Source organism: Anolis carolinensis, chromosome 2 (assembly GCF_035594765.1).
Source record: "Anolis carolinensis isolate JA03-04 chromosome 2, rAnoCar3.1.pri, whole genome shotgun sequence".
Lineage (NCBI taxonomy): Eukaryota > Metazoa > Chordata > Lepidosauria > Squamata > Dactyloidae > Anolis > Anolis carolinensis.
The window spans coordinates 261071627-261091911 of record NC_085842.1 but is presented as its reverse complement, the minus strand read 5'-3'; positions in this window follow the sequence as shown (position 1 = coordinate 261091911).

Genomic DNA, 20285 nt, shown 5'->3' with positions numbered 1-20285 from the left:
ATCCTACTCATTACAGCTTACATTACCCATCTACTTAGGCAGGAAACAGCATATGTTCTTCTTCTGTGGAAATGGATTACTTAGGGGTGGGAAAAACACAATTGCGACAAAATGTAGAGATGTGATATTAAACATGTGTTCCATAAAAACACCTTTCAGACTAGTAATGAAAACTGATGTTTATGATACCATTAATACAGGAAGTTTGAATATGTCACTGAACAAGATGCATATCTTGTAATTGCTTCCCCCTTCTGTTTTTAAAAAAATCCTTTTGTATAGCAGAAATTACCTATTGCCGGCTTGAAAATCAAATCTGTTTTATATAAAGGGCTCATAGCCTTCTTTTCATTTTGCCTCATAGCCTTCATTGATTCAAAGAAGAGGGATTATTGGAAATTTAGTTAATATATGGTGGAAATTGTTTATAGTGTTGTGATTGAGCTGTGTATGTCTTTTTGCCAAGGTTAGTCAAACTTCTATTTTATTTTGCTTTGGGACTAACCAAAGCTACCTCCATTTTTCTTTCCCTTCCTGGAAAGATTCAGTTACGTCTAGAAGGCGGTGTAAACATCAACTGATGAGCACTTTTAAACATATTTTTGTTCAGCATAAGCTGCCTCACCTTCTCCCCCTCCTCCCCCTCCTTTTCAACAGCCGAGTAGAGATTCTAGGCGGCTTGTCTGTGCTCCAGCTCATTCCGCCTGCAGCACTGAGTGGTTGGCAGCCAGCCAACCAATCTCCATTTCCCAACGAAGCCCTGATTCCATCTGCTCCAAGAGTGCAATATATTCCACTTCAGGTCAAAAGCAGGGAGCCAACAGTATTAACTTTACACTAATCTGTAAAGACATTTTCACTAGCCTAGATAGGCTAATGTTACACAGAGCTTTAAAAGCTGGGAGGATAAGGAAAAGCAATAATTGTTGGAGAAATATGTTGCACGTAGACTCTAGCAGTTGAGCATACATGACAAGCTGTGGAGAAATGAACTAAATAAGAAGAAAGCGTGGCACACATGGGCAATTAAAATATTAATATGGATTGGATAGGGAAGCAACATGAAGACTAAACATGCCACTAAAAGAAGCAAAGAATCCAGCATATTTTAGTGAGATATTTGAAATTAAAATGCTGATGAACATGTTAATAGTCATAACCACCCTTCAATAGCCATGTGGTCTTATTTTCCAAATATACCAGACTTTACAATCAATTGTTCTCAATTATGATATATGGTTTATCTGAATTTTTTTACAAAAAATTCTAAGGAATTATACAAGCAATACTGTAAAATTGGTGAATGCACACAATAGAAATTCAATATTTGCAATAAAAGCCAGACCTATTTTTCAACATTTTACATCCTCAACTTTTCTCGTCAAAATCTAGTTTAAAATTCATGGCTTTAAGCACATCAGATTCCATTAAGAATTTCATTTCTGGAAATATGAATGTAAAACATACAATTTAAGCAGTTTTAATTTCTCTCCCCCATTCCCCATCCCCAAAGGGAGAAGTAGGGGTGAAAAGATACAGAAAATTAGCTACACAAGGATCAGTGTTGTTACATACTCATTTTGTTGTGTGGGGCTTGACTCAGCTGTTACGGAAGTAAGAAGTCATATAAACAATTATGCAATAGAGTTGCTATTAGATTACCTGAATTTATAATGCTCTGAAAATGAAGATTCAATCATCTTAGAACATCAGTGACTAATACATGATATATCCTAAGAACAAGGGCTGTTTACATTGGGGGAAATTTATTTTCATCAGTTTGGCTTCCTTGTTGTCTTGTTTAGGTGTACGTTAAAGCTTAATGGTCTGACAGACCTTTGTTTTAATTATGTCCCCTAAAATGTAAATTTCTGTTAATCAATGTTTGGAGCATTGTACAAAATGGGAGTCTATATTCTACATTGGCTTAAACAGAGTACTTCAAGAGTGCCAAATATGTATGTTCGTGTTAGATATACATGGAGTTTCAATTGAAATCAAGGAAAAGATGGTTTACAAGATTTTGATCTGAGCGGAAAGCCCTGTGGCAAGTTTATATAGAGGACATTGACTTCTATCCATTCAGTCTTTCCGAATGCTTTATGCTCTAATCACGGTACTAAGCATCTGTCCCTGACAGGCCGTCGGTTCAGTCTAGCAGATAACAAATGTGGTTTGATGGCCACTGGGCCAGTCATTTTGCCTGTTCTCCAAGTTATAGTATTCCATTCCTCTGATTATGCAGGCAGCTAGAAAGGGCTCGCAAAGCTGTAATAGCCTCAGTTATGAAACATCTTCACCTGTTATCCAAAGCCGAGTTGAATCATCAGAAATTGGAACAGTGGCTGTTTTCATGCCAGATTAATTTGAGCTGATACTGCTGTTCACTTAACACAGATGAATAGGTGTGTAGGACAGTGCTTAAAACAGAGATGACGCCCCAATGAATATTTGCTGGCATGTGTACTGCAGGAAGCCAGGTTGAAGAATGGGCAATCACTAAAAGCTAAAGGGGAGGGAGGGATGGAGGCGATAACACAGGAGACTGACATTCTGCCATGTGTTATCCAGGACCATAACTAATTACATGTTAGATGGCCTTTTACATCTAATGTCTCTGGTTCTCAAACTGCTGGGGCAATAGAGGCTAGATTGAAATGAATAGGAAGTAGTACTGTCGAAAGAGAACCAACGTTTTAAAATTCCCCTTTCCTCCCTCTTTACTAGCTGCAAGCACATCTGCAAATGCAAAGTGACTTCTATGCCTTTGCCGTAGTGTGAGAAATATTACCCACACATCAAGCCTGGCCAGCAATTCACTTCGTAGGGAGTCAGTCATGCCACTAAAATTTAATAGTCGTCTTTCGTTTTCACCGCAGTGTGCTTTGCAATCAAGTATAAATTACAACATTCTGCTTACTTTTGACTAAGTAACAGATGTTTCAGCATTTGATTTAGAAATAATATGTGCCTGACATAGGAAACAAATCTTGCAGTTGCAATTTATCATCTGGAGGATAGTGTTTCAGCAGAAAATAACTTCATTCATGAGCATTTTCTTCTCACTCCCTGAACTATAATTGTAGTTTGAATATGTGTTTCTGATATTTGGATGGACATCCAAGTGATGTCTGGGCTGCCCTAATAGCAAGAAATGAGAAAAGGAAAGAGAAAATGGTAATGGTGGGAGAATGTACAGAACATATTACAGGAGGAAAGCTCAATTTGATCCATCCCATGTGGTGGTGAATTCTAAAAGAGATGAGACTAGCTTCTAGGAATATGTATACTACCATACTCATGGGACCAGTATATGGAACCAGCTTATCCATGCCTGGCAAAATATGTCCTGTCCTAACATTTTCTAGGTCCTCCAACACTATGGTATTCTAGGTCCAGAAGTCCTTCATTTCAATAAGCTTTGCTATTATCCAAGGTTTTGTATGCTTACCTGACATCCATGAATGTATCCCTTGTAAATATGAAGGTCATACTGTATAAGGAAGTTGGCAAGTCCATTTTACAGTTTCCCCCTTATTTATATTTATGTTTTCCTGAGCTTAATGGGTTTTCTTTGGATGTCTTCTCACTGAGGAACACTACAAATCTATCTCTCTCCACAACTAGTTTTTACAGGTAGCTTCCTGTTCTGAAGTCTTAAAGCTACATTTTTTCACCTCTGTAGACAATACCTGAGTTCGAAGTATAATAAACTCAGCAAGAAGCTGGAAGAGGAGAGGAAGGATAACTCTTACCTGCCTCAGTAGACTCAGGCAAAGCAAACTGCTGCAAACTCTCCTAAATTGCATGTTCTTCCTCTGATGTTTCATCTGTAAAAAATTGAGGTTCAAAGAGTAGGTGATAGAGGGGGGATTTGTCAGGCACCATAACAAATTTGGCGAGCAGCGGGGGAAACCGTCTTCCTGCACCCTGCATCGCCTGCATTGTCTCCTTACCCATCTTATGGGGAAAGCCCTGCTCACCCCGTTCTCTTCTATAAGAACACAGAAAGCCTCCTGTGTTCTCTGGATGCTGCCAGGATGCTGGAAGCATGGAGCCCCACTGGAAATAGCCCTGAATCATCTGATGGACTCTGGCTTCACCCTCCCAGTGTCCTGGAAGCATCCTAGGATGCTGAAAACATCAATGTGATGAGGTTCTAAGTTTCTTTTGGACCCTTCTCTAGCTTGGATCAATTCAGGTAGAGAAGGCTATCTATCTAAACCCCAAGCCAAAATTTATTCATCTTTAATTCAGGATGGCACAGCTTATGGGTTCAACTCATGTGTTTTCAGCTGTGATCACAGGACCTGTGGCACCATTTTAGGTGATAATGTTGGGGACAGCAATGGTAATAGTTCAATAGCCACAGAAAGGGATTATTCTCAGATATACTACCAACATTGTAATATTTTAAGAGTTCTTGACAATTTTTTTCATGCCTGCTAATAGATAAGGCTCCATGTTCTTTTCAGTGATTGATCTGAAAACAGTGGACAATATGAACTGTTTTGTCTTACCATGGTGTTCTTAGTGGCATTTTGCTGAGTTACTCAAGCACTGTAGTTCATAGGAGTGCATGAGAGCTTTCTAGCAGAGAATTCTAAGTACCTCACCAAACTATAATCCAAAGACTGTATAAGAAGGAGTCAAGATTGTTAATCTGGTATTGTACTACTATGTATATAGAGTAACACACACACACACATGTTCATGTTTAATGTTGCTTTGTCTATGCATTGAAACAAATATCTCAAGGAGAATTTTTGACTTGAAAATCATAAGAATGAATCAGAAAAAAAAGAAAAGCATATGTACACAGCCACCTTGTTCCTTATAATGCTTCCAAAGAAGCATAGTGTTTCAGTTATGCAAAATGCAAATACTTTTCTCCAAATTGCTTTCATAACAGCAACCACAAAAGTTTTTCAAAACTTCTTGTTTAACAGAGCAAGCTCTTAGTTGTGAAATGTGTGATATGACCTCTAACATAGAATGAGATAGCTTCTTCCCCACCACCATCCTGAAAATGACAACTAATTAAAAATGAGATTGTTAGTCTTGACAGTTGCCAGGGAAAAAGAGAAAAACTCACTGACAGCCCTTAAAATGAGTTTCTGCTTTAAAAAAATGGAATTCAGGTGGGATTTACTTCTCAGTGGGCTTGTTCTTATTTTTTGAAAGAAAAAAAAGAATTAGGTTGAGTGTAGCAATTTTGTTACTTCCAAACTAGCATCCAAAACATGAAGGGAAGCATACCGTGTTGTTAATTAACTTGTGCATAAGTTACATATACAAAAATGTATATTATGCAAACTTGTGATATCTGTAATCCCATAATATTTTAAACAATAAACATCCATATCAAGCCATCTGCTTTTTCTCATTATTCGAATCACCTTCATCAAATCATTGGTACATTACATTGGTACATCATCTGACTGCATTTTGTTAATATCTATCCTCCTGAACTATAAAGCTGATTTTTCCTACAGGTTTACCACTCATCCCTACCCAGTATTGGTGCTTTGCCCTTGACTGACCTTCCTTAACATATCCACGGGTCATACCAAAATCCATAATGTTGACCCCAAAACCTATCCTTGATAATACATGAGATTGACTTATTCATGAATATATATGGTAATGAAGGAAAGGCTATTATGCATATTTGTCTAGGAGCAAGACCCAATGAATTCAAATGAATATATCTAAATATGTGTAAGATCGCATTGTCTTCACTACAGAAACGTTCCTAGATGTTACTTGCTTTGCCTCAATCAATGAATATAAATGTTTTCTCCTGGGGCTAACGATAGCTGTAAACTCTCTGTGTTTTTGTCTTGTTTTAAACTGTGATCAGATTGTGTGGTTGTTTGCTGCCTTCGCAGGCAGCTTACAGGGAGAAAGGCAGGATATAAATAAAGTTAATAAATACATAATAATGTCATTGAATCAAAAGCAAATTATATAAGGATGTGCTCCTTTGAGCAGCATATGGGCACAAGTGTTTCTTGTGACAAATGGGGCAAAATTAAACATCCTGATAGAAACTGGAAAAAAGATAATACATATCCTTTTTATAAAAAAAAAACAAACAAAAAAACTCTTTTGATCTTGGAAGCTAGGCAGGGTCAGCCTTGGTTAGTACTTGGATCAGAGACTTCCAACAAATACTAGGTGCTGTAGACTATCTTTCAGCAGAAGAAACTGGCCAGAGTATCAGCTTAATAATCATAAACTCAGTTTTCCTGGCCTAAACTAACCCTATGAAATTCATGTGGTTGTCATACATTGACTTGAAGACACACACTCTCACACACTGGAAAATCTAGTTTTGATTATTTCTGTAGCACACTCTAGAGACCTGAACTGGTTGTCCAGTTGTTTCAAATCAACATGTAACAGTTCTCTGTTTCTGTAGTTCTTGATCATGTAACACCTCATTTATCTCCCCAATACTCCTTCTTCAGAGCCACCTTAAGACATTGCTGCATGAAGCTGAATATCACAGGGTATTTTCCTACTAAACCACTCACTCTGCTATATCTATTTCTAGTTCACCCCCTCCCTCTTAACAGGTTCAAACCACATTTGAAGAGAGTAGAACAATGATGACGGATGATGGCAGCTGTTAAGACATTACTCAGCCAGGCTCGAAGTTGGAATAAATCATGGCTCACAATTGGATAGATTTTGCTGCAAAAGTAGTAGTTTAGAGTGGAAGAGCAGTTTCTTATTTTAAAGAAGAGGGGCTGGTGGAATCCTTTGGTTATGGACTATGTTAGCAAGGCATCAAATGGAAGGGAATTCTAATTGTCTGTTGACTATGATGACATAAAAAAATTATTATGTTTAAACTCTTACTTCTACCAATGACTATAAATGGTTCTGCTTATGTTGAAATCATCAGCATCAATTGACAGATGAGTCTTTGGCTCTCACCTTCCACCCTCAATATCCCTATGAGCTAAGGAATCTTTTTGTAGTTAGGCATTCTTAAGCATTTTGAGCCAAGTATGACCTGTGTCCAAAATGTTGCATAAAGTGTAAGCACAATGTTGTTGGCATGTGGAAGAATAATGCCTTCTCATATAGTACTGAGTGCTTTCATTTGTTAATTTATCATGTTTTCCAGATCCTCAGATTGAGATGTGAGAATTAATTTTATGTAAGATTTTGATAGTTCTAACCATTTTTACCACTGATGCAATTTTATATTATCCCACTGTATCAAGCACTAATTTCAAAATAAAATTATAAATACAATAAAATAAATATTGGATATATTGGAATTGCTTTTTGACTATTTGAGGAAAGTTGATCAATTTAAGATAGATTGCCCTGTTCTTTAATGTTACAAGAAGGCTGAATGAGAATTGAGGAAGCCATAGCTTGTCATTTTAAGTTGACACCATTATCTTTTGGCATTGTCCTTTGATTATCCAAGTGAGAAACATACGAAGACACTGCTTGACATAGAGCTATAAATCCGTTCAACTCTCTCTGTCTTACAAACTTCTTCATTTTTTTAGTCCAATCACACCCATGATGTACTGTATCTGTGAAATGCATACATACAGGATGGGTGACGCCTAGCTCGACAATAGTACATCTGAAAAAGATATTGGAGTCTTAGTGGACAACCAGTTGAACATGAGCCAACAATGTGATGCAGCAGGTTAAAAAGCCACTGGGATTTTGGGCTGCACCAAAAGAAGTATAGTGTCTAGATCGAGATAAGTAAAGATGCCTCTCCATTCTGCTTTGGTCAGACCTCACCAGAATACTGTGTCTAATTCTGGGCACCACAATTCAAAAAGGATATTGACAAGCTGGAACATGTCCAGAGGAGGACAACTAAGATGATCAAAGTCTGGAGACCATGCCCTATGAGGTGCAGCATAAATTGCTGGGTATGTTTAGCCTGCAGAAGAGAGTGCTGAAAGGAAACATGATTGCCATGTTTAAATATTCAAAAGGCTTTCACAAGTAAGAGGGAGCAGGCTTGATTTCTGCTACCCAGGGGACTAGGACTCAGACCAATGGGTTCAAATTACAGGAAAGGAGATTCCACCTAAACATTAGGAAGAACTTCCTGACTGTACAAGCTGTTTAACAGTGGAACTCTCTGCCTAGGAGAGTTTGGAGGATGGATAGCCATCTGTCAGGGTTGCTTTGATTGTACTCTTCCTGCATGGCAGGGGAGGGGGTGGGCTAGATGGCCCATGTGGTCTCTTCCAACTCTATTATTCTATGGTTCTATATTCTTACACTAGTACCAAATAGTAAGACCTTATGAAATAAGAAAAAGATCATTTTAGTGACTTACAATTTTATTTAGAATTGTATTGATATGGAGAACACTCCATAGTGCTATCTGGAATTTCTGAGAAATGAGACAGTATCTTCATTTTTGTTTTTGAGTTTGGCAATATCTATTTTAGAGCCCAACTATCTAAAGTGGATATTACCAAAATCCTGTATGAATCTGGATGCTAAGGAGGGTAAGCTTTGGTTAGTAACTGAATGAGAAAATGCCAATGACATCAAGATGTTATAACTATATTTCTGAGGAAGAAACTGATAAAACCACATCTGACTATTCCTTGCTGAAGAAAAAAGCCTATGAAATTCATGGGGTTGCCATAGGCTGACTGGGGACTTGAAGGACTACAATACCAATTTTAACTCTCTCTACTAAAAAGAATTAGTCATACCCCCATATAATCATTTGTGTTTCAGCCTTCATAACTTCTAGTGTGTGAATAAAATCTGAATTTTTCCTCCACCTCTGTAAGAATGTTCTTTACATATTTAATGAGATGAGAAATTGAAGCCCATAAAGAGGTAAGAAGAAATTTGCTAAATCAGAACAAAGACATATCTAGCCCAGCATTCTGTTTCATGGTGGCCAATATCCAGGCTGGAACACATGGCCAAGTCTGAACCAATGCAGTTTGCTTCTTGAACTGAAGGACAAGAAACCTTCTTCCAATTCCATATTCTGACTGGACTGCCGAGTTCTTGCTAATGTGCTTTGTGCCCCACGTGAAGAGTCATAGTGAAGATAGCAACTTTATTTTCCTATCCTCCATTAACATAGCTCCCATCACCATAATTTCCATTTTATTGAGGCTTAGAGGAAAAGTTAATTGGTTTTTAATGGATTACTGCAGAGAAGTTTTGCATCTTTAGAACAGAATCCAAACCTGTCCAGATCAGCCCAATATGGGGTGAAATTTATCCAAACCAAAAGTGACTACAACCATTCATATCTATACTATTGCAGTTTCTTTGCTTATACCTATAAAATTTAATTTGGATCACCTGACAGTTTATAATTATCAACTGTCACATTTGTTTAAACTGGATTAAATGTTTAAGAGTTCCAGTTATTACATTTAATGAATGAATACAAGAGAGCTAAAATCCATGTTTCAGGAATGCTTTTTTAAAGGATGAAAGAAATGCAATCCACATTGTAGTAGGTTGGAGTAAAGAAGTAAAACATTCTAAGATAACTGTAGAATTTAAATACATGTTTTTCAGCATGTTGCATTTTGTTGATATTTTGTAAGTGTTATGGAACAATCCCTGAAATTTTAATTGATGACAATTAAAGGATGAAGAGTGTTGTCCTTTCATTGCCCTCTCCACCTGCTCACTCTCTAGAGTTGATCTTCTGGGTTTTTAGCTTATAGTTCACTGTCTGAGATGGGTCCCCAGCTGCCACATCCACCTGTTCAAAGCTATTCTCTAAGAGACATTATGTATGCACTGTACAAGCTCTTCCTACTCCCATTACACTCAAATCCTCACTTAATAATCTAGAGTGGTATCATTAGCATTTAAGGAATCTTTATGCAGTGATCAGGAGAAAATAGTTTGAAGTCATAGTTCTTAACTTTTGCCTGGAAAAATTTAATTAGGCAATCAACTAGTATTTGAGAATAACATTTTTATTGGCAATTATTGTGGGTAGCCAGATATCAACATTCTGTCACTGATTCCTGCCTCTAAACCCTGTGGCCCTCATATATTTTGGGCTACAACATCCCTGCATTCCTGACCATTTATTTTGCAGGACTGGACTGTGAAAGTTGTACTCTGAAACAAGAGGGTACCATATGCTTCAGCCAATGCAAAGTTGACTTGTTGCTATTGTTGAACATCAAGTTAACTTTTTTCATTCTGATAGGATGAAGATATAAGCACACTATATATTTCTGATTTCTTTAGGAAATAAAGGAAAGGTGGATATTCAGATTCATGCAAGACACCACAGTTCTCAGGCTCTTACTACAATCAAACTTCTTCCTAGAAAATAATGCATGAACATGCCATAAGGTGGTCTCATGCTCATTCTTGGAGAGCTATACAGGGAAGATATCTGCTATACATGAAAGATATGCTCTGTCATTTCCAAGTTAGTGCTTGGAAAGGCAGTGTTACTAATGAATAGGAAAATGGAAATAAGCCTATCCACTGGATGACTCTGGACAAGTAACATTCTTTAAGTCTCAGATGAAGGTAGTGATACTAGGGGTGTGCAGGTATCCATTTTGCCTTGGGAAGTTCTGCTAATTTGGCATTCAGAATAGCCAAAATGAATTGGGGAGGGCCACTTGAAATCCTGACTCATAATGGGTCATGAATAGCCAAATCTTTCAGCTAATGGGGGCTCATCAGCACTAGCAGCACTCTACCTCCTTTCTCTTCCTTTTCCTTCTTTGATTAATGTTTTTTTTTGTCTCCTTTCCTTCCTTTTCCCTTGATTTCTTTAGAAGACTAAGCTCAGTGCTTTCCAGCCGCCTTCCCAAAGACCCCTCCCAGGCAGAGTGCAAGATGAGAGTTGGAGTTTTTTCTTTGTTTCCAAGTTTCTTTCTCAGACAATCAGCGCTGGTTGGCTGGTTGAAAATTTCTTCCCGATAGGCCTAAAACTGACTGAGAAACAAGCCTCTAAAGTTTCTCCATTGTCTCCAATGAGCCAATGAGCCAAATCTTTCTAAAATGAAAACGGCACATCCTCCCTATTTTGGCAACAGCTCAGAAAATAGAATGGGGGATCACCTAAAAACAGATCTGAAAATGGTAAGTTTTTGGGGGCGTTATGCACAACCCTAAGTGATACACTTCCTCGCAAAGAAAACTTTCTGCCTTAGGGTCACCATAAGTCAAAAATACTTCAAGGCACACAACTATAAATAGGAATTCTATGATAAGTTTAGCAACAAACTCAAGAGTGTGCAAGTGACACATTACAAATCATTGTGTTATTAGTAATGTGTTCCATTTTCATATTTTGTTTCCTCCCATGTACAAGTCTGTTTCATAGCTTAGCATTTGCACAAAATTGTGATATATTCCTGGCAGTATAATTGGGATTGCTACACATTGCTAGAGCATTTAACTCCTTTGGAATGAATATATTACTTGCCCATATTCTTTGTCTCTACGATGATATTTCAATTTCAATTTAAACACTTGGAATTTGAATATAAGCATATTTATTCTTATATATTTATCAGCAAATATATGTAAGAGAGACACTTTAGGTATCTGAAAGACCATCTGTCTATAAATGAATCCGCCCGAGAGGATAGCATTTCCATGGTCTCATCTGGTAAGGATCTGTCAGGGGGTCTTTTTTGTGTTTTCTCTCAAGTTGTGGAATTCTCTCTCATGAGAGGCTAGATTAGTCCCTCTCTGTTCTCCCTGACAAATATATTAATACAAGCTTAAAAGGAAAAACAGGATGCAATGATCATCATATGAACATAATTTTTACTCTTCCCCTGCATTCCTTATTGTAAACATGATTTTCTACTGGGTTCCTTTGCCATCTGTTTCAGCTTCAGGCTGAAAGATGGAATTGTGTTTCCAACCTGCCAGTGACAACTCTCTTAAAATATTTTAAAAAATCATTCTAATTCTTTCCCTAGCTGGAGTGAGTAAAATAAATCAAATGTCAATACATTCAGTTTAGAGAATCTATTTGAGGCAGTTGTTGCTACGAGTTAACAGGATAAAAATGGAACTAGGTTAGGCACTCTAGAGAGAAATTGTGGAAATGACTTGTCGCTAAGAGGATGTGACCCTGTGCATAATTCATAATCATTAGTCTAAGTGACACTTCTGCAGCATATGCACCAATGCCTACCAATACGGCAGGTTGAGGTCTAAATGCCTACTCAGCAGCAGTCGTTCTGTGATCAGGTTTCCCTGAAAGGCAACACTGAATGCTGCATCTGCCATGTGTGCTTCTCTTTCTTAAAGAATAAAGATGCTGGTTCAGCTTCATCGTCTTGGCAATTTAAGTGTTGCTGAAGTGATTCCTTAAAACTGCATAAAAGCAATACAGTTGATGGTCTTGCTCGCTGTATTATTTGGTGCATACATCTGCATGATTTTTCTGAGCTAATTCAAATTTAATGCATTGATAATTCCACTTCGGCAGAAACCACCCAGGAGTAATCCAAAGGTTACTAGGCAATATTCCAGCTCCTATAATACTTTTAGAGCAGTATAAAGTGAGAGGCAGGATTATAACAGACTGAATTAGGAGGCTTGGACCATCATATTTCTGTTCTCTTGGCAAACTTAACTGTAGCAACAGCTAAATATTATAAATGAAAAAAGGCAGAATGGGAAAGAGTGGTTTATTTTTTGGGGAAAAAAAGAATTTATGTTGAATGCAAACAGTGGAAAAAGTAAACAGTGGAAATATTGGAAGCCAGTTGGAAAGGATAGTGTAGAGGAAAAAAATGATGTTAGCATAAGATCCTCCTTCAATTGAAATTGTTATATTTGCTGATTTCCTTCTTATAAAAAAAAACCAATGTGTATTTAATGAGTCATGTAATATATTTAAGATAGATAAGTCATGGATTGTATTGAAAGAAAGTCAGACATCTATTACCAGTCTCTTGAGTGTTTCATACAGTCTTGGGTTCTTAAAAACACGTAGTTGCAACCATGTACAGTAGTACAGTATGAACCCCTTATCCATTGACTTGATATCCACAGATTCACCTATACATCTTACATGAAATATCACCCTGGAAGTATTTGTGGGCTTATCTAGATCTTCCAGTGCTATTCTATAGTATATTCCAAGCATACTCAAGAATACCACTGAATGACTTAGAGAAGTCCACAAATAGAAGTGTTTGTGGGCCTCTCTAGATCCTCTAATGCTGTTTTTGGTATGCTTCCATCCCAAGTATAGACAAAATACAGGGATCATTATTATTATTTTATTATGACACAGCAAACAAGATAGATATGCTGGATTTCATATCACAAAATCACAAGTCGAACACTTCCCAAGTGTCTAAGACTGTGTGATGTATTTTCGGATGATGCGTGCAGATCCCAGTAGGGTGGCCTTTTGCAGTTGGCAGATTGTGATTTTTGTCAATGTCTATTGTTTCCAAATGCCGCCTGAGATCTTTTGGCACGGCACCCAATGTGCCCATCACCACCGGGACCACCTGCACTGGTTTCTGCCAGAGTCTTTGAAGTTCAATCTTGAGGTCCTGATAGCGGCTGAGTTTTTCCTGTTGTTTTTCGTCAATGCGACTGTCACCTGGGATGGCAACATCAATGATCCACACCTTTTTCCTTTCTACAACTGTGATGTCTGGTGTGTTGTGTTCCAGAACTTTGTCAGTCTGGATTCAGAAGTCCCACAGTATCTTTGCGTGCTCATTTTCCAATATTTTTGCAGGTTTGTGATCCCACCAGTTCTTTGCTGCTGGGAGGTGGTACTTGAGGCATAAGTTCCAATGAATCATTTGGGCCACATAGTTGTGCCTCTGTTTGTCGTCTGTCTGTGCGATTTTCTTACAGTAGCTGAGGATATGATCAATGGTTTCGTCAGTTTCCTTGCACAGTCTGCATTTTGGGTCATCAAATTATTATTATTATTATTATTATTATTATTATTATTATTATTATTATTATTATTATTTGACACAGCAAACAAGATAGATATGCTGGATTTTGTTGTTATTATTATTATTGTTGTTGTTGTTGTTGTTATTATTATTATTATTATTATTATTATTATTATTATTATTATTTGCAGTTTCAGCTATCCACGTGGGGTCTTGGGATATATCAGGCTTTATCAGACTAGAGTCCATCTTCTGCTGTATGTATTTTTGAAAGCTGTTTTTAAAAGTTGTTTTTCAAGTTTCTTTTATCCTCTTTTATCTGTTTTACTTCAGTTCAGGTTTGATTTGCTATCAGATCTTACTATTTGTCCTTTTGGTAGTCCAGGTTACCTGCAGAACCCTTCTCTAGCACTACATTTCAAATACGTTACTTCACTTTCTATCAGATTTCTTCCACTTTCATAACCATCCACCGAAATTAGAACTTGGACAATTCTGACTTTGGTATTCAATAATACATCTTTCACTACAGGATCTTGCCTAGGTCCTTCACAGCTGCCCCCTGAATTCTTGACTGCAGTCACATTCCCTGTATACTATAAAACTACAAAAAATAATATATAAACTATAAACATAATGGTTCATAATGAGTTAAATGTATATACTAATGACTCAATTGATCCATCAATATGTCAAAAATACTGCTAAATTTCTTTCTAGATCAAAAGGTTTCTTCTCTTACTGTTTGGGTGACAAAGCATAGCTACTCACATGCACATGAAATGTAAAGACTAGAGATTAAAATATATTAGAAGGAATGGGAAAGCATGTTCAAACTGGTAAATTTCCATTTCCGCCCTCTTATTTTATTTCCTCCCATTTCTTCTTGACATTATGATAGAAAAACATACAATTGTAAAATTACTCAACAAATGTTTTTGGTATATACAGAATTATTCCTAAAGCTAAAAAACAATTTGCCACCTTTCTCCCTTTTACAGATGCCCTGAATCTGAGCCCTTTACAAATCTGGTATTAATTACATGTCAGGCATACTGTGTTAGTGGAAAAAGAGACATTTTACTGAATGACTTGTGAATGTCAAGGATGACTTATTACCTTTAGCAAGTTTAAAAGGAAAGCTAATATGATTTCTTATAGTAAAACCCCCTATGACAGCTGTTCCATAGAGTCAATTACACTGCTGTGAGCTTTACAACAGACTTATTTTTCACACTCACAGGGAACAGAGAACATGATGAACAAACATCTCCATAGTGATCAAGTGCTGAATCTGCACCCCCTCCCACTCTTTTTTTCCAGGCTTGGGAAATAGTGTACTTAATAAACCAAAGGGAGAGCAGAACATCCCTTTTCTCTGCATAGATGTTTCCTTACTACATGGTTTGAACAAGGCCTATTGAGATTTACTTTGTTAATATGAATTATTATATACCATTATGTCCTGGGAACACAATGGTATAAAATATTATCTGAAATTCTCTGTTGAACTCTGCTTTGATTAACTGTGTGGATACTTCGCTATGTATCAGAGATGCTGAGAAACCTTCTTAGTTCAATGTGTTGTCAAAGGCTTTCATGGCCAGAATCACAGGGTTGTTGTGTGTTTTCTGGGCAGTATGGCCATGTTCCAGAAGTTTTCTTTCCTGATGTTTCACCCACATCTGTGGCAGGCATCCTCACAATCTCACAACCTCTGAGGATGCCTACCATAGATGCGGGTGAAACGTCAGGAGAGAATACTTCTGGAACATGGCCATACTGCCCGGAAAACACTCAACAACTCCTTCTTAGTTCCTTAGCATTTTAGTTAATTACAAAGATACGTAATAGGACACCAGAAAGAGTGTCCCAATATACATTGGACTGTGCATTACTACCCCCTAGCCAGGGCCCTGATGTGCATTGATCCCACTGTGTATAGAGTCCTATTGTATTCAGATGTTTATTTCATTGTGCATTGGGTCCTATCAGTCCTGTCATGCATTGGATCCCATCTACACTGGTCAATTTGTTGGCCCTGCTATGTAATAACATAACACCTGTCCCTTGTTTAATACACATTTTGGAAAACTGGTCAATTCTATTTCCAGCAGATATAAGTCTTTTCAGTCATATCCTGTAGCAGCCCCAAAAGACTCAATGGTAAAGAGGATCTTCTTGCCTGCATGCAAGCATAATGCATGGCTGCCAGGTAACCTCTGTTTTTTCTGCAGATACTCTCCCATGAGTGTCTTGAGCAGTGAAGCAACCATCACAACTTTTGTTCTCACATTTTGGAAGTTGAGGATTTGGTGTGAGTTTGCCACACATCCAAGGACCTTCCCCTGTGCCATCAGCCCAGATTGCTTAAGCTTCCTTCCTGTTGACTCTACATCAATTGAAGTTTTATTATGAACTTTAAATGAACTATCCAAAGTACAGAACTATGGGAAGGATTGGGATTAACACATTGGATAGTTTCTTAATGTTCAGGATAAAACCTAGAGTAAAACCACTGTCCCATTGGCATAGGAGCCAACAGTCACCGTTATTCCCAGTCTTAACTTAATAGGGAGTAGAAGCATTAATGGGTTGAGTCCCCTTTGGGGTGAGAAAGGCAGGGTATAAATAGGGCAAATAAATAAATACTAAATAAATTGAGGCTTGGCCAGCAGGAAAGAAATAACACTCCATTATTGGCTGGTGGCTCTCTGGTTAGCAGCCTCATATATTCCCATGGAGATGCACCATATGTCAATGCAAGAACAATTGTTCTCAATTTACTCTAGGCCCTTCCACACAGCCATACAACCCAGAATATCAAGGCAGATAATCCACAATATTTGCTTTGAACTGGGTTATCTGAGTCCACGCTGTCATATAATCCAGTTCAATGTGGATTTTATACAACTGTGTGGAGGGGGCCTCATTTGAGGCATTTGGAAACAGCTGTAAAGGGTAGAACTAATTATGGAGGACATATTACCAATAATTTACGCTACAGGCTTGGTACTGAAATTGGTGTTTCCCTTTTTCACATACTATTTTATAGGTTCCCACAGACAACTCACAAGAAGAATATCAAATAGGCAGGACACAGGAACCAATGGCTTTACTTGTGGATTTTGTGGGTTCTCTGCTTACCAGATCCGAAATCCAAGTTCTTCCTCTTTATGAGCTTTCCCATGGACCTGCTTTATTCTTCCAACTAATTTTGATATTTGTGCTGTGAAACCATGCCCTTCACCTCTCATGTAACTTCCCAGTTTTTAACAAACTCAGTAAGAGGTAGCAATGATGAATTGGTTTGGGAAATCTGATCTCTGGAATTACATATGAAGTTTAGAGTCATACTTCAAATTGAAATCTTTCATTAATACAGTATGCTCCTTTTTGGACTACAACTCCAGTGGCCGTTTTCGCTGGGGGGATCTGAGAACTGTACACTCAAAAAGTAATTTTTATCAAAGTGCACTCATTAGTTGAGTTACTAGGCACTCTCTCTTCGCTTTCACAGCATTGCTTCTTGTGCAAATTCATTCAAATATCTTAATGTGCTAAACATCCAACAAATAACCAATCTTATGACTAAGGGCCCTTCCACACAGAGCCCATAATGTGGGAGCTCCTGTGATTTTACCAGAGGCATTGGCAAAACAGTATTAATTTGGGACAAAACAGGAAAACCCTGCTTTGTCCAAAATTAATTTGATACTGCATTAGACCCAGATATTCCTGAAAGACCCAGATTTAATGCAGTATGGCCCCTGACCCCTTAGTAGTTTTGGGACTACCGAGGGGACAGTCCACATAGTCCTCTCAGGATTTCTCGGCTGAATCAGCCAAGATCACCCCCAAAAGACCTTAAAAAATTAGATTACTTACCCAGCCACCATTAAACTGCTGCTGGAGCTCTCCTGGCATGTAAAAATGATGTGCCAGGAGAAGGGGGGGGCGAGTGAGGAGTGATTTTCCTTCTCCCCCTTCTCCTGCCGTGTCATTTCTATGCTCCAGGAGAGTTCTGGCAGCAGTTTAATGGAGGCCAGGTAAATAATTTTATTTTTAAAAGTCTTGGGGAGGGAGGGTGGGATATCTGGGTGTTGTCCTGGAAGGTACTGAGAGGACATCTAGACACCCCTGTGGAAAGTGTGGGCTTTTGGAGCTGGTGTGTGAACTAAAGTCATCCCCCGTTCAGCACAGACATTTCTGCTGGGTGGAACTGGCCTGAGGACAAACATCCAAATTCTATATTGCTTAACTGAAGCGAGAAATTAGGAGAACAGAGCACGGCAAATCTGAGAAGAGAACAAATGGCAATTCTTTTGGTAGTTGTTTTTTTCTCAATGCATTCTGAGAAGAGTAAAAATCTAACTTCTTCTGAAATCTATGCTTCTATGATCTATGACATTATGCAAAGACTATTGCTGGAATCATGTTGGGGAGTTATGAATGTGTAAACACTGTATTTATGGTGCTTTACAGTGAATCCTATCCCCAATCCCCTGACCTGCAATTACTGGAATGAAGACATTGCAATGGATAGTAGTCTATTCCCATGTCTCTCAGAAGTGGTGTTCCTACCCGCTCCCATGAGTGATCCCTGGTGCAACAGACAGAATTTTTGCATGCTGTCACAGATATAAAGCATTATTTTCTTCGTATGGCTAGCAAATTGAACCCAAGTCACACTGGAAACTGTTTTTAAAAATCCAGAGAGGTTTCAGAAATAAATGCTGGTTCTTCAGCAAGCTAACTGCCAGAAAATTGCTGGCTAAGTAAGTGCTATAAGCTCCTCTGTGCTTCTTTGGAACTGTTTTCTACAATGGAAAAATCAGTTCATTTCAGGTGAAGTAAAATTCTATGCTGTTATTTTTTTCATTTCTTTTTCTTTTTAAGCTGTTGAGCAGATCTCTCAAGAGGCTGATAGAAGTACTAGACTATTTACAGAAATGAACTGTGGGAGCAAAAGAAATTACCCTTTCCTTAGCTGATATTTGTTCTGTAGCTGCAATTTGGTTATAGGAGGCATGGCTGTCTGTTTGCATTAATAGCGCTAAGTGCTTATGCCTGTGGTGAGGAGCTGACAGGATTTAGGCCTGATCAGTAAAGGGAACGGGGCCAATATGACTTTTGGTGTTGTGGAAAAATACTTAAGGCATTAGAAATATTCATGAGTAATTTGTATCTCTCCAGTGACAGTTTCTGAAGCTCTGTCTATTGACCTTGGACTGCTGTGGCATTTAAGAATCTTTCATTTTAGCTCCTGAATTGCACTGTGCTGATTAACTAAAGGCAATATAACCATGTCACTTATATAGAAATATCCACTACGGCATCTCAGGCATAAATGGACTGAAAAAGAACATGAATTGGAGTGTCACATTTTTAGTGGGGTGTAATTATTTGTTGGCACTATCTTGTCGTCATTTAAAGTTAATATGAAGGGTTTATGACTTTCTAAATTTGCTGGATTTTATTTTGTTAATCCTGTTAAGCTGTAAATTGCTAGTTTTGAACTAACTGCTCCAGTTAAAGTTGATCCCCATCTAGAGTTTGACGATATAAGTCTTGCTTGACTATACATCAGCCTCATTATCAATGTTTACAGCAGTACATCAGGTGCACAGTTATACATCAGCATAACAGGCTTTGTGGTGACTCAATTGGTGTGCAAAGAGAAATTGCATGAGTCATTTTTTCAGTGCCATTTGGGACATTTTTATGATTATTTTCCTAAAAGGGAGGAATAGCTCATTATTTTCCAAATATTTTGCAGAGCAATGTCATTCCTAAATCAAACATATCTCTCCAGGGACATAATTCTTGAAAGGACCCACAAAGCAAATGCTAACTTAAAATCAGACAATTATCTGTGTGGATCATTGGTTCCTCTGGCTCAGTAATGTCTACCCCACTTGGCTATCCGAGTCTTTGGCAGAAGACTGTGTGATAATCATTTTGTGCTCAATGGATTGGAATTGCTAGAGGTTACATTTGAGGGACATTATGTATGCACTGACCTTGCTTTCAGCGCAAAGCAAGAAAATGCTGCTTTGTGCCGAGATTATTTGATAGTGGGTTTGATTTGTGCCTTCTCGAAAGGCACGGGTCAAACCCACTATTTACACTGTCTGGACTGCTCTCTCAAAAGTTCTGGACTTCTGAGAGGGCAGTCCAGACAGCCCTCTCGGATTTTTCCAGGCTGATTCCTCCTGGAAAACCATGAGTGCACCAACCTCCTCCCCAAACCCCCTTCAAAAAGCCTTTTAAAACTAAAATAACTTACCAGCCTATTGAGGCATTTTGTGAACTGTAGTCCAACAACATAATGTTTCCAAACTTCAGTCAAAATTTGGATATGTTTATTTATGTCAAGTCAGA